This window comes from Oratosquilla oratoria, chromosome 1, assembly GCF_046742065.1.
Source record: "Oratosquilla oratoria isolate Oo_2021 chromosome 1, ASM4674206v1, whole genome shotgun sequence".
In the NCBI taxonomy this organism is placed as follows: domain Eukaryota; kingdom Metazoa; phylum Arthropoda; class Malacostraca; order Stomatopoda; family Squillidae; genus Oratosquilla; species Oratosquilla oratoria.
The window spans coordinates 41,967,156-41,972,155 of record NC_134777.1 but is presented as its reverse complement, the minus strand read 5'-3'; the positions used below and the strand labels follow the sequence as shown (position 1 = coordinate 41,972,155).

At 39.5% G+C, this 5,000-nt stretch overlaps 1 protein-coding gene across 4 annotated transcripts in view; it reads right to left on the bottom strand.

The window, feature by feature from the left end:
- The window catches only part of LOC143032983 (calcium and integrin-binding protein 1-like), a 42,623-nt gene that overhangs the window by 36,963 nt on the left and 660 nt on the right, over window positions 1-5,000 (bottom strand). Inside the window, exon 2 of one of the 4 annotated variants that reach the window (XM_076198195.1) lies at window positions 2,863-2,952. The exons of the other annotated variants lie outside the window; for them this stretch is intronic. The gene's annotated coding sequence lies outside the window, so the exon portion shown is untranslated. The remainder of the gene's footprint in view (window positions 1-2,862; window positions 2,953-5,000) is intronic. 4 annotated transcript variants of the gene reach the window in all.

Sequence of the window (5,000 nt, the reverse complement as noted above, 5' to 3'; positions counted from 1 at the left end):
TTAGAAACATCAGGAGGAATACAGGGCAAACTACTGAAGTGGATGGAAGACTTCTTGCATGAATGGAAAATGAGAGTGGTGATAAGAAACAAACATTCCAATTGGGATGAGGTGATTAGTGGATTTCCACAAGGAACAGTTTTGCCCCAATAATGTTTGTAATATACATTAATGATTTGGATGAAGAAATTAAAAGTTATATGAGCTTCTTCGCAGACGATGCAAAAATGTTGAAAAAAGTGAGCACCGAAGAAGACTGTGAGTCGTTGCAGAGTGATCTCAATAAAGTATGGGAATGGAGTAGGAAGTGGGAGATGGAATTCAACATTAAGAAGTGTAGTATAATGGAATTTGGAAGAAGCAAAAAAGAATAGTGGGATCATATACATTGGGAGAGGAAGAAATTAAAAAAGTGGAAATAGAGAAGGACCTAGGAGTTATCATTATGAATATGTGAGAAACATATAAAAGAATGGACAAACTTATAATTTAATAAGATCAATCAAAGTGGCATTTACATACCTGGATGAAGAAATGGTGAAGAAGATACTAGTCACTTTGATAAAATCAAAATTGGAGTATGCAACGACGTGGTCACCAAGTACAAAAAAAAAAATGTATAACAAAACTTGAAAGAATACAAACGAAATTGGTACCAACGCTCTCAGAACCATCATATGAGGAGAGGCTGGCAAAACTTGAACTACAGACTTTGGAGCAAAGAGAGGGAGGAGACTTGATAACTATTTATAGAATCATGTAAGGCATGGAAATTATTGATAGAGAGGATCTAATAAAAGACAATTATAGAAGAGACCTGAAAAAGAACAGCTTTCCCCACAGGATAATAGACGTTTGGAACAAGTTAGATGAAAATGTGGTGTGTGCAAAAACTATACACGAATTTAAAAAACAGGCTAGATAAAACGAGATATGAAGACGGGACACCACGAGCATAGCTCCCCTTCCCGTAAAATACAACTAGGTAAATACAACTAGGTAAACTAGGTAAATACACACACACACACACACACACACACACACACACACACACACACACACACACACACACACGGAGAGAGAGAGAGAGAGAGAGAGAGAGAGAGAGAGAGAGAGAGAGAGAGAGAGAGAGAGAGAGAGAGAGAGAGAGAGAGAGAGAGAGAGAGAGGCGACATGATAGTAATATTGAGATCAGAGAAAGGTAGAGAAAATATTAACAAAAAGGAATTGACGGTATGGGACGAATGGCCAACAAGTGGTCATCGTAAAACACTGAAAAAGCAAACTCGTTTGAAATATGTTACGAGGTATATCTTTCTACATAGATATGTAGATCTATGAAACAAATCGGATTACCCATGCCACTAACATAAGCAAGTTATTTAATGCTAAAGTTTGATGAGTGGAGGCAAAGGTGCCCCATGAACACGTCTCAAACTCTGTATACAATAACTAGGTAAATGCTAGTACGCGCGCGCGCGCACGCACGCACACACACACACACACACACACACACACACACACACATACACGCAATTATATATGCGTACCCACAGACCGAACCACCCTTCCTCACCCCGATCGCACCGAGGGCAGTCATGGTCCATTTCCGGTTCCTTTTACCCCCCGAAGAACATCTGCTCTTCTGGGAATCCGGATGTTCACATTGCCCTTTCGGGTCGTCACCAACGATCTCACCTCGCGCGACGAGGATACTTAGCCTGGCTGTCTGAGATCAAAGGGCAAAGGTGACTTAGGAAGCCCTCTGGTGTATCAGCTCCTCGCCTGACGCGACGCTGATGACGTCACATCGATTGATGTCTCCGAAAACCTGGAGCAATAAAACCTACATAGCCTCCGCCCATTATTATAGTCGTCTGACTCCAAAGTTGAAATAATTATCCCCTGATATTGAAAAAGTAATGTAACGTAGGGTCATTAGCAGAACCCGCCTCCCCAACAACACTGATCAACTGTAGACTCTCCGCCCTAATTAACATAGGTTAGGTTAGGTTAGGTTGTGCATCACGAGCCATAACCAACTGTAGAATGTTAGGTTAGATTGAGTCAGGATAGGTTAGGTTAGGTTGTGTCTCACGAGCCATAATCAACTGTAGAATGTCCACCCCAGCAACACTCAACTGTACAATCTCCAATTGTACAATGTCCCACCCAAGCGTTTGTGTGTTGGGGGGGGGGGATTCTACAATTGACATTTATAATGGATTATGCACACTCAAGAATTTGTAGAACTGTAGATTTCACTAAGATCGATATTCCAGCAGTTTGGGTCTGAATATTTGTGTTCCCCAACCATTACGATGACGCTTCAACTAAACAATTCGCCTGACATTTACCACGATAATGTTTTTAGAGGGGCATCACTTTGCTGATGAGAATGATAGAAATTTAAAAAGAAGTAGGTTGAATTCAAAATTCAAATATTCATTCATAATCATGTTCATCTAAGTGCAAATTGTATAATTTTGGAACGCACCGGGAGACCTAAAAATAGATTACGAAGGAACAAGATATAAATAATAATAATAATAATAATAATAATAATAATAATGATAATAATAATAATAATAATAATAATAATAATAATAATAATAATAATAATAATAATAATAACAACAACAACAGCAGCAATAATAATGACAATAATAACAATAACTTCCGGTGGAATGTTCGTTGGATTCCTTCCTGATGATATCTCAAGCCACAAGCTGCCGACCTCAATACATAAGTAATAATTATTTAAGATGATAGCAATTTTCTTGTTGCAATGAGACATGAAGAGGAAAAACAAGAAATTATCATGATATAGCAAAATTATTAAGTAACACTTAAAAACCAAACCTGTACAAAGTTGGTGCAGGGCGTCTACAATCGATGCAATGAATAATAAATGTCTGTGTTCGGGGTGATGTGGATGACCTCGCATTTCACCTAACAAAGCAAGTACCAATTTATTTATTGCACTTATACAGCGAAATCAACAATGAACGGAGATTTGTTGAGATAAACACACCTCTTGATTTGCTTATTTTGTGTTATTTATATTATTATAAGTTTATTAATTTGTTTACTTATCGTATTTTTTTTTCATTCGATCTAGTTATGGACCAAAAGGTCTCCTGCCGGCATGCTCCTATTTGTAATTCTTTGACCTTTCGCCAAGACCTTTCGGCTTACACCATATTTGCCGCCATCAAAAGAAACGATATGACGTAATAGTGCATCAAGCAAACGCTATAGATAACAATCTATTACGCCCATGAAGTCGCAAACCATTAAACAAATCTGAAACTTGAATTGTGGAGATCTACTTCACCCATCAAAAACACTGTAATCATATCCGAAACATTTTAGCATACTGTGGGAGTCAGATTATACAGGTTTTCCTAACACGCACTCTTGGAGAAACTGTTTACCTAAGAACACACAAGAGCCTTTATCAAGCCCCGAGAACGTGTCGTTCACACACATTCCCAAGGACCAGACTTGCTTCACTTCCTTCAACATTTTTTTCAGCACACTCAGTTTTCAAACACAATGCTGCGTTCACCTATCGCTTTCATCCCCCAACACTTAATTTCACTTCAACTCGAATGACCTCTATAAATGTCGGTCCATTTTCCCGCCTCGGCCCTCGCCTGTTTCTACAAATATTCCTCCTTAACCCTATTATCCTTACTCCGATAAACCTGCCAATCCCTTATATCAACACTCTAGGGGTGATGTTGTCTTACATATTAATTCAGACTACCGTCAATTTTAATAAGTCGTGGGAAAAAATCACAATACAAACTTCGAATGGTTACCTATCTCAATCAACTCTTGACGTTATCGCATTTGTCGCATTATTCTGGCTGTCGCCAGACTATTTTATTCAGGAATAAGACTAAATTTTATTCACCAAAGGAATAGGGGGATAACCCCCCAACGGAATAGAATCTCATGGCGTTTGACCAAAACAAAATATGTCGATGGACAGTCGCTAATTAATCGTGAAAGCTTCAAACACAAAGGCTGATTGTGGCGTCATTCACCATCATAGTCCCGGATCGCGTGCCGGAAGTGTGACAAACAGCTATTACCCTCACGTATGAGAGTTCAGAGGCATATGGTCTAATTTTGACATTACACACGCCATGCACCCACCTCTTTACCCCCAGAGAGATAGTAACGGTTTACTATATTAGTGAAAGTTTCACGCCATGAGCGGGGCGCGATCTCAGACCTCACGTGTTATTCAATATTGCCTTGGATCACGTGTTGGATTTGTGGTCGTCAGCTATTTCCCTCCAGGAAGAGCGCTCAGAACTCATATCTGACCGGCTGAGACCTTACACGCTTACACACACACAACCCCAACTCCCCACCCATTTGAACCCATCCCCCCACCATTTCCCTTCCTTCATAGAAGGTTTTGATTTCTCGAACCCTTCAGCACGAGACCTAACTCAGAACTTGCTGAATAAAACCGTCTAACTTTGCCCAACCAGAGCAATATCCGTCATAGTGGTGAACGGGTTCTGTGAAATAACCATTTCAGCTGGATAAAATTGCCTGGCGTTAACTAGAATAGAATCAGTGAAGAGCATCATAATAAGGAAAAAAAGGTATATCTTCGTCAGTCACTTGAATAAAATCGTTCAGCAAGACCAAAATCTATAAACAGCCGATCACCTGGATAAGATAGGACAATCCTCACTCCTCCCCCTCACCCTGACACTCCATTCTAACCGTTGCCGTATATTGTATATATTTTTTCTAGCTAACGCCAGGCGTTTTAACTCGGATGACAAAGAAAAAAATTGGCACCAAATGATTTAAAAGATGTATCAGCCCACTCACGAACGTCTTTGTGTAATGATTATGTTCTGGCTAACGCAATACGATTTCATTCAACAGAAAGTAAAACCATCTGTATATTGTTCAAGCTTAGTGGTCAGCCGATATTCAACTTTCTATTCGTATCATTTTCTTTGTTC